This window comes from Paroedura picta, chromosome 1, assembly GCF_049243985.1.
Source record: "Paroedura picta isolate Pp20150507F chromosome 1, Ppicta_v3.0, whole genome shotgun sequence".
Classification (NCBI taxonomy): Eukaryota; Metazoa; Chordata; class Lepidosauria; order Squamata; family Gekkonidae; genus Paroedura; species Paroedura picta.
In genome coordinates, this window is record NC_135369.1 from 184979817 (window position 1) to 184990881 (window position 11065).

Sequence of the window (11065 nt, forward strand, 5' to 3'; positions counted from 1 at the left end):
TAAAAGTAGCTATCCAGGCCCTTGTCTCTACCCTAATTTGGCCAAATTCTGCGCAAATGGCATGGTAGGAGACACAGTTGGGAACCCCTGCAATTTGCCTATAGAAAGCAGATTGAACACCCTCAATAGATTTATTAAAGGCAGGAACCCATAAGGGGCATCCAAACAGGAGCTGGGACATTACTTTGGCATTAAAAATTTTAATTGCTGCAGGGATAAATTGGTTACCTTTCGCAGAGAAAAAGAACTGTTTTATCAAAGAAGATGAGGATTTGGCCAGATTGATAGCTCGTTGGCAGTGGGAGCTCCATTTCTGGTTATACTGGAAGGTAACACCTAGATACTTAAATGTTTTGACTTGTTCTATTGAAGTGCCTCCAATAGACCAAGTCATTGCATGCCAGCTCTTAGAGAAAACCAAAACTTTTGTTTTACCATAGTTAATTACTAACTTATTATCTTGGCAATATTGGTAAAAGGTGGATAAGTATCGTTGTAAGCCATCCCTGGTATATGAGAGTATTGTAGTATCGTCGGCATACAACAACAAAGGAATATGCTGGGAACCAAGTTTTGGGGGATGACCATTAATTGGTTCCAGTTTTAACGCTAAATCATTAATGAATAAATTGAACAACAAGGGGGCCAGAATACAGCCTTGCTTAACTCCAATGGTCATTGAAATCTTAGGGGTTAAGTCTCCCTTTGGAGAATACCGGACTTGGCAGGAGGTGGACACATAAAGTTTTTGGATGAGAAACACAAGTCTCGGTTCCATACCCATTGATCGCAATTTATTCCAGAGCATATCCCTATCTATCTATCAAAGGCACTTTTAAGATCTATAAAAGCTGTATATAGCCTCTTACCATTTTGGGACGTATATTTCTCGGCCAGGCATGAGAGAGTTAAACAATGATCTATAGTAGAGTTACCCTGAAAGAAACCAATCTGTTCAGGACCTATAATTCTTTGAGAGCGAGCCCAATCAGTTAGGCGCCGTTCGAGATGTTTTACATAAATCTTACCTATAATTGATAATAAACTAATAGGTCTAAAATTATTAGGGTCATTATGGTCACCCTTTTTAAACATGGGAATAATGATTGAATTCAACCAAGAACTTGGGACAATCCCATGTAAGTCAATTAAGGTAAATAAGTTGGCCAAGGGAGGAGCCCACCATTTAGGGTTGTTTTTTAGAAGTTCAGCTGAAAGGGCATCCTGGCCTGGGGCTTTGCCTATCTTAAGGCTCAGAATTAGTTCCTCTACTTCGTCAGGCAAAACTGGGGACCATCTAGGGACATTAGTTGGGATGGAGTCATTCAGCAGATTTTCTGGAGCTGCTGGGACATTAAATAGAGCAGAAAAATGATCAACCCAAACTTGGGGGGCAATAATAAGTTCTAAATTATCAGTCTTCCCCCTCAAGGGTCCTCTTACAGCTGACCAGAATGCTTTGGAATTTTTGGATTTAACAATGTCAAATAGGCGGGCCCAATTATCGTGAGAGTAAAGCCGTTTTTTCTCTCGGATAAGACAATTATACTGTTTTTTTTGTTCAAAGTAACTGTGGATAATAGTCTGATCCTCTGACGATTGGGCCTGTCTAAATAGCTCTCTCAGGTTTTTTTTTGAGATATGACATTCTTGGTCAAACCAGGAGGAATTGCTGCCTTTGTTACAGACTGGTTGTGCTTTAAGGCCGCAAAGGATATGGTTGGGAAAGCCCATGGAACACAGAAATATTTTTTTCACATTTTCTCCCTGTAAAATTTATGTAAATAATTAGGTATTTTCGTACTGTTATGTACGGTTCAGGTAGCTTTATATATTGTTCAGGTTGGACTTTTGTTGGTTCTTGAGAAGTGTTAGCTATGTGGGAATAAAATTGACATGGTTGGGAAAGGCCATAGAATGAAGAAATTTTTTTTCACATGTTTTTACTTGTAAAAATTAGGTAAATTCATCGATATTTTCGTACGGTTATGTACCATGTCTACGGAACGGGTAAATTTATATTTTGTTCCGGGTGGGTATTATGTTGGTTTTTAAGAAGTGTTAGACCTGTTGGAGAAATATTGAAATGGTTGGGAAAGGCCACGGAATGAAGAAATATATTTTTTCACTTTTTTTTACTTGTAAAAATTAGGTATATTCATAGGTATTTTCATGCGGTTAAGTACCCTGTCTGCGGATCGGTTAGCTTTATATTTTGTTCCAGGTGGGTATTCTGTTGGTTTTTCATAAGTATTAGACCTGTTGAAGAAATATTGAAATGGTTGGGAAAGCCCATGGTATGTAGAAATATTTTTTTCTCATTTTTTCCCTGTAAAATTTAGGTAAATAATTAGGTATTCTCGTACTGTATGTACGGTTCAGGTAGCTTTATATAATGTTCCAGTTGGAACATAATGTTCCTGTTGGTTCTTGAGAAGTGTTAGCCATGAGGGAGTATAATTGACATTCTTGGGAAAGCTCATGGAATATATAAATATTTTTTCCACATTTTTTTACTTGTAAAGATTAGGTTAATTCATAGGAAATTTTGTACGGTTATGTATCTTGTCTAATGATGGGTTAGCTTTATATCTTGTTCCGGGTGGGTATTCTGTTGGTTTTTCAGAAGTGTTAGACCTTTTTGAGAAATATTGAAACGGTTGCGAAAGACCATGGGATGTAGAAATATTTCTTTCAGATTTTTTTCCTTGTAAAAGCTGGTTAAGTATTGTATGTACGGTTCGGGTAGCTTTATATATTGTTCAGACTGGGCATTCTGTTGGTTTTTTGGAAGTGTTAGACTTATGGGAGTAAAATTGACATGGTTGGGAAAGGCCATGGAATGAAGAAATCTTTTTTTCACATTTTTTTACTTGTAAAAACTAGGTAAATTCATCAGTATTTTTGTACGGTTAAGTACCATGTTTACGGACCGGTTAGCTTTATATTTTAGTCCAGGTAGGTATTGTGTTGGTTTTTCAGAAGTGTTAGACCTTTTTTTAGAAATATTGAAATGGTTGCGAAAGACCATGGGATGTAGAAATATTTCTTTCAGATTTTTTTCCTTGTAAAAGCTGGTTAAGTATTGTATGTACGGTTCGGGTAGCTTTATATATTGTTCAGACTGGGCATTCTGTTGGTTTTTTGGAAGCGTTAGACTTATGGGAGTAAAATTGACATGGTTGGGAAAGGCCATGGAATGAAGAAATCTTTTTTTCACATTTTTTTACTTGTAAAAATTAGGTAAATTCATCAGTACGGTTCAGGTAGCTTTATATATTGTTACGGGTGGGCATTTTGTTGGTTTTTGATAAGTCTTAGCCTCGCGGGAGTCAAATTGAAATGGTTGGAAATGCCCATGGAGTATATAAATATTTTTAAGTACCATGGCCTTTCCCAACCATGGCAGTTTTCCTCGAACAGTATTAACACTTCTGAAAAACCAACAAAATGCCCACCCGATACAATATATGAAGCTAACCGATCAGTAGACATGGTACTTAACCATATGAAAATATCTGTTAATTTACCTATTGATTTACCTAATTCTTACGAGAAAAAAAAGTGAAAGAAATATTTCTTCATTCCATGGCCTTTCCCAACCACGTAAATATTACTCCCACGAGTCTAACGCTTCCAAAAAACCAACAGAATGCCCATTCTGAACAATATCTAAAGCTACCCGAACGTTACATACAGTACTTAACAGTACGAAAATACCTAATTATTTACCTAGATTTTACAGGTTAAAATTGGGAAAAAGATATTTCTACATTCGATGGCCTTTCCCAATCAGGGCAGTGTTCCTCCCACACTTTTAACACTTCTGAAAAACCAACAAAATGCCCACCCGATACAATATATGAATCTAACCGATAAGTAGACATGGTACTTAACCGTATGAAAATATCTGTTAATTTGCCTATAGATTTACCTAATTTTTACGAGAAAAAAATGTGAAATAAATATTTCTTCATTCCATGGCCTTTCCCAACCACGTAAATATTACTCCCACGAGTCTAACACTTCCAAAAAACCAACAGAATGCCCATTCTGAACAATATATAAAGCTACCCGAACGTTACATACAGTACTTAACAGTACGAAAATACCTAATTATTTACCTAGATTTTACAGGTTAAAACTGGGAAAAAGATATTTCTACATTCAATGGCCTTTCCCAATCATGGCAGTGTTCCTCCCACAGTTTTAACACTTCTGAAAAACCAGCAAAATGCCCACCCGATACTATATATAGAGCGACCTGAACCGTACATACGATACTTAACCATACGAAAATCCCTATTTATTTACCAGCTTTTAAAAGGAAAAATGTGAACAAAATATTTCTACATCCCATGGGCTTTCCCAACCATTTCAGTATTTCTCCAACAGGTCTAACACTTCTGAAGAACCAGCAGAATAACCATCTGGAACAAAATATAAAGCTAACTGATCCTAAAACAGCGTACTTAAACGTATGAAAATACCGATGAATTTACCTAATTTTTACAAGTAAAAAAATGTGAAAAATATATTTATATATTCCATGGGATTTCCCAACCATGTCAATTTCACTCCCACAAGGCTAACACTTCTCAAAAACCAACAAAATACCCACCCGGGACAATATATAAAGCTACCTGAAACATACATAAGGTACTTAACCGTATGAAAATACCTAATTATTTGCCTAAATTTTACAGGGAAATATGTGAAAAAAATATTTCTACGTTCTGTGGCCTTTCCCAACCATGGCAGTTTACCTTCCACAGTTTTAACACTTCTGAAAAATTAATAGGGATTTTCGTACGGTTAAGTATCGTATAAATGGTTTGGGTAGCTTTATATATTGTATCGGATGGGCATTTTGGTGGTTTTTAGAAGTGTTAAAACTGTGGGAGGAAACCTGCCATTGTTGGGAAAGGCCATGGAACGTAGAAATATTTATTTCACATTTTTAACATCTTGGTAAAAGCTAAATGTTAAGTATTGTATTTACGGTTCAGGTAGCTTTATATATTGTTCAGACTGGACATTCTGTTTTTTGGTTTATATTTTGGAAGTGCCCATATTTTTTTCACCTTTTTTTCTTGTAAAAATTAGGTAAATGAATAGGCATTTTTGTACGGTTAAAAGCCCTGTCTGCGGATCGGTTAGCCCATGGGATGTTGAAATATATTTTTCACATTTTTCTTCCTTTTAAAAGCTGGTAAATTAATAAGGATTTCCGTACGGTTAAGTATCGTATATACGGTTTGGGTAGCTTTATATATTGTATCGGGTGGGCATTTTGTTGGTTTTTCAGAAGTGTTAAAACTGTGGGAGAAACACTGCCATGATTCGGTAAGGCCATGGAATGTAGAAATATCACAGTTTTACCCTTTAAAATTTAGGTTAATATTTAGGTATTTTCGTACTGTTAAGTACTGTATGTAACGTTTGGGTACCTTTATATATTGTTCAGACTGGGCATTCTGTTGGTTTTTTGGAAGCGTTAGACTCGTGGGAGTATAATTGACATGGTTGGGAGAGGCCATGGCATGAAGAAATGTTTTTTTTACATTGTTTTACTTGTAAAAATTTCTTCTAAAAATTAGGTAAATTATCAGGTATTTTCTTACGATTAAGTACCATGTCCACTCATGGGTAAGCTTTATATATAGTATCGTGTGGGCATTTTGTTTTTCAGAAGTGTTAATACTGTGGGAGGAAAACTGCCATGGTTGGGAAAGGCCATGGAATGTTGAAATATTTTTTTCACATTTCTTCCCTGTACGGTTAATATTGAATGTACGGTTGAAATATTGAAATGGTTGGGAAAGCCCATGGGATGTAGAAATATTTTTTTCAAATTTTTTCCTGGTAAAAACTGGTAAATTAATAGGAATTTTCGTACAGTTAAGTATCGTATGTACGGTTCGGGTAGCTCTTTATATATTGTTCCGGGTGGGCATTTTGTTGGTTTATGAGAAGTGTTAGCCTTGTGGGAGTAATATTGACATGGTTGGGAAAGGCCATGGAATGAAGAAATATTTCTTTCACATTTTTTTACTTGTAAAAATTATGTATATTCATTGATATTTTCGTACGGTTAAGTACCCTATCTAGTATTAGACCTGTTGGAGTAACATTGACATGGTTGGGAAAGGCCATGGAACATAGAAATATTCCTTTCACATTTTTTTCTTGTAAAAATTAGGTAAATTAATAGGTAAATTAACACGTATTTTCGTACGGTTAAGTACCCTGTCTACGGATCGGGTAGCTTTATGTTTTGTTCCAGGTGTGTATTCTGTTGGTTTTTCAGAAGTGTTAGACCTGTTGGAGAAATATTGAAATGGTTGGTAAAGCCCATGGGATGTAGAAATATTTTTTCACATTTTTTTCCTTTTAAAAGCTGGTATATTAATAGGGATATTAATAGAGAAGTGTTAGCCGTGTGGGAGTAAAATTGACATGGTTGGGAAAGCCCATGGGATGTAGAAATATTTTTATCATATTTTTTTCATTGTAAAAGCTGGTAAATTATTAGGGATTTTCGTACAGTTAAGTATTGTATGTACGGTTCTGGTAGCTTTATATATTGTTCCGTCTGGGAATTCTTTTCGTTTTTTGGAAGCGTTAGACTTGTGGGAATAAAAGTGACATGGTTAGGAAAGGCCATGGAATGAAGAAATATTTTTATCATATTTTTTTACTTGTAAAAATTAGTAAATGCATAGGTATTTTCTTACGGGTAAGTTCACTGTCTACGGATTGGTTAGCTTTATATTTTGGAAGTGCCCATATTTTTTTCACCTTTTTTTCTTGTAAAAATTAGGTAAATGAATAGGTATTTTTGTACGGTTAAAAGCCCTGTCTGCGGATCGGTTAGCCCATGGGATGTTGAAATATATTTTTCACATTTTTTTCCCTTTTTTTCCTGGCACTGCGCTGCGGCTCCCTCTCCCCACCCTCCTGCAGTAAGAAACTTCCCAGGCCGCAAGTTTCTTACTGTGGGAGGGAGGGAGAGGGAATCAGGGCCGCGCATGCGCCATGCGTGGCCAAAAAAACACAGGTGCGGCACTTTCACACATTCGTGCATGCGCACAAGTGCCGCACACGGGCGTTTTCGGCCACAATGCGCATGCACATTGCAATCATGTGCGTTACCCCAAGGGTCAGACATGACTCGGTGCTTGCACAGGGGATATCGTTATTATTTTGTAAGCGTTAGACTTGTGGGAGTAAAATTTACCTGGTTGGGAAAGGCCATGGAATGAAGAAATTTTTTTTCACATTTTTTTCTTGTAAAAATTAGTTCAATTAATAGGTATTATCGTACGGTTAAGTAATATATAAGTAATATATTGTATCGGGTGGGCATTTTGCTGGTTTTTGAGAAGTATTTTATCGCCTTTTTTTACTTGCAAAAATTAGGTAAATTCGTAGGTATTTTCGTACGGTTAAGTACGCTAGCTACGGATCGGTTAGCTTTATATTTTGTTCCGGGTAGGTATTCTGTTGGTTTTTCAGAAATGTTAGACCTGTTGGAGAAATATTGAAATGGTAGGTAAAGCCCATGGGATGTAGAAATATTTTTTTCACATTTTTTTCGTTTTAAAAGCTGGTAAATTAATAAGGATTTTCGTACGGTTAAGTATCGTATATACGGTTTGGGTAGCTTTATATATTGTATCGGGTGGGCATTTTGTTGGTTTTTGAGAAGTATTTTATCGGCTTTTTTTACTTGCAAAAATTAGGTAAATACGTAGGTATTTTTGTACGGTTAAGTACGCTATCTACGGATCGGTTAGATTTATCTTTTGTTCCGGGTGGTTATTCTGCTGGTTTTTCCGAAGTATTAGACCTCTTGGAGAAATATTGAAACGGTTGGGAAAGCCCATGGGATGTATAAATATTTTGTTCACATTTTTTCCTTTAAAAACCGTTAAATTAATAGGGATTTTCGTATGGTTAAGTACTGTAAGTACGGTTCAGGTAGCTTTATATATTGTCCCTCGTGGGCATTTTCTTGGTTTTTCAGAAGTGTTAAAATTGTGGGAGGAACACTGCCATGATTTGGTAAGGCCATGGAATGTAGAAATATCACAGTTTTACCCTTTAAAATTTAGGTAAATAATTAGGTATTTTCGTACTGTATGCAACGTTCGGGTAGCTTTATATATTGTTCAGACTGGGCATTCTGTTGGTTTTTTGGAAGCATTAGATTCGTGGGAGTAACATTGACATGGTTGGGAAAAGCCATGGAATGTAGAAATATTTCTTTCACATTTTTTTCTTATAAGAATTAGGTAAATTAATAGGTAAATAGGTAAATTAACAGGTATTTTTGTACGTTTAAGTACCATGTCTACTGATCAGTTAGCTTTATATATTGTATCGGGTGGGCATTCTGTTGGTTTTCAGAAGTGTCAGAACTGTTGGAGAAATATTGAAATGGTTGGGAAAGCCCATGGGATGTAGAAATATTTTTTTCACATTTTTTTCCTTGTATATACTGGTAAATTAATAGGGTTATTAGTAAAGTTAAGTATTTTATGTACTGTTCGGGTAGCTTTATATATTGTACAGACTGGGCATTCTGTTGGGTTTTTGGAAGTGTTAGACTTGTGGGAGTAAAATTGACATGGTTGGGAAAGCCGATGGAATACATACATATTTTATTCACATTTTTTTATTTGCAAAAATTAGGTAAATTAATAGGGATTTTCGTACGGTTAAGTATCGTATATACGCTTTGGGTAGCTTTATATATTGTATCGGCTGGGCCTTTTGTTGGTTTTTCAGAAGTGTTAAAACTGTGGGAGGAAAACTGCCATGGTTGGGAGGCCATGGAACGTAGAAATATTTCTTTCACATTTTTCACATCCTGGTAAAAGCTGGTAAATTAATGGGTAGTATCGTATGGTTAAATACTGCATTTATGGTTAAGGTAGCTTTATTTATTGTCTGGGTAGTTATTCTGTTGGTTTATCAGAAGTGTTAGACCAGTTGGAGAAATCTTGAAATGGTTGGGAAAGCCCATGGGATGTAGAAATATTTTTTTCACATTTTTTTCTTGTAAAAATTATGTAAATACATAGCTATTTTTGTACCGTTAAGTACCCTATCCACAGAACGTTTAGCTTTATGTATTGTTCTGGGTGGTTAATCTGTTGGTTTTTCAGAAGTGTTAGACCTGTTGGAGAAATATTGAAATGGTTGGGAAAGCCCATGGGGTGTATAAATATTTGGTTCACATTTTTTCCTTTTAAAAGCTGGTAAATTAATAGGGATTTTCATAAGGCTAAGTACTGTAAGTACGGTTCAACTAGCTTTATATATTGTCCCGGGTGGGCATTTTCTTGGTTTTTCAGAAGTGTTAAAACTGTGGGAGGAACACTGCCATGATTGGGTAAGGCCAGGGAATGTAGAAATATCTTTTTCACAGTTTTACCCTTTAAAATTTAGGTAAATAATTAGGTATTTTCGTACTGTTAAGTACTGTATGTAACGTTTGGGTAGCTTTATATATTTTTCATACTGGGCATTCTGTTGGTTTTTTGGAAGCATTAGATTCGTGGGAGTAACATTTACGTGGTTGGGAAAAGCCATGGAATGAAGAAATATTTCTTTCACATTTTTTTCTTGTAAAAATTAGGTAAATTAATAGGTAAATTAACAGGTCTTTTTGTACGTTTAAGTACCATGTCTACTGATCAGTTAGCTTTCTATATTGTATCGGATGGGCATTTTGTTGGTTTTTGAGAAGTATTAGTCTTGTGGGAGTAAAATTGACATGGTTGAGAAAGCCCACGGAATATATAAATATTTTTTTCACATTTTTCATAGGTATTCTCGTACGTTGTCTACAGAAGTACGCTGTCTACAGAAAGGTTAGCTTTATATTTTGTGCCGGGTGGGTATTCTGTTGGTTTTCCAGAAGTATTAGACCTGTTGGAGAAATATTAAAATGGTTGGGAAAGCCCATGGGATGTAGAAATATTTTTTCCCATTTTTTTCCTTTTGAAAACTGGTAAATTAATAGGGATTTTCGTACGTTTAGGTATATAAAGCTTTTGGTAGCTTTATATATTGTAAAGACTGGGCATTATGTTGGTTTTTAGGAAGCGTTAGAATTGTGGGAGTAATATTTACATGGTTGGGAAACAACATGGAATGAAGAAATATTTTTTTCACATTTTTTTACTTGTAAAAATTAGGTAAATCCATAGGTATTTTAGTACGGTTAAGTACCCTGTCTACGGATCGGTTAGCTTTATATTTTGTTCCTGGTGGTTATTCTGCTGGTTTTTCAGAAATGTTAGACCTGTTGGAGAAATATTGAAATGGTCGGGAAAGGCCATGGGATGTATAAATATTTTTTTTTCTTCTGTTGATATTTTATTAAATATTGTTGTGTAAGAACAACTATTAATTCTCCTCGCTCCGCAATCTTGCATTTGGATTGGTAACCTTGATAGCAAGCTGAGCTGCCCTCTCCACAATTACTTTTCGATTCTTGGAGAAAACATTGTGAGCGATCTCTGCACAATATGACTTGTTGCTCATCATCAGCACCTCTAACTCTTTGACATTGTGGACAAGTAAATTTCTGAATCCTGAAGGCAGAATGTCCTTTGTCTTCTTATTGCTACGATACCCAATGTTGGGCATCAAGATTTGGCCCTTGAATCTTCTGCGAACTCTGTTGTCAATACCTCTTGGTTTTCTGCAGTTACGCTTGATTTTGACATAGCGATCAGATTGATGACGGATGAACTTCTTGGTTCTCTTCTTGAAGATGAGGGGTCTGAGGGCCGGCATGTTGTCAGTCGGCTAATGGCGACACCCGCCCGCCTCGGAAGCGCCGGCAGAAAACGGATGTACAAATATTTTGTTCACTTTTTTTCCTTTTAAAAGCTGGTAAATTAATAGGGATTTTGGTACAGTTAAGTACTGTATGTACGGTTCGGTTGTGAAAGGCCATGGAATGTAGAAATATTTTTTTCACATTTTCCCCCTGTAAAATTTAGGTAACTAATTAGGTATTTTTGTACTGTTACGTATTGTATGTACG

The 11065-nt window shown here is 35.9% G+C and overlaps 1 pseudogene; it reads right to left on the bottom strand.

Annotated features, from left to right (window-relative positions):
- Positions 1 to 10407: 10407 nt before the first annotated feature.
- Positions 10408 to 10856, bottom strand: LOC143821850 (large ribosomal subunit protein eL32 pseudogene; annotated as a pseudogene).
- Positions 10857 to 11065: the final 209 nt, after the last annotated feature.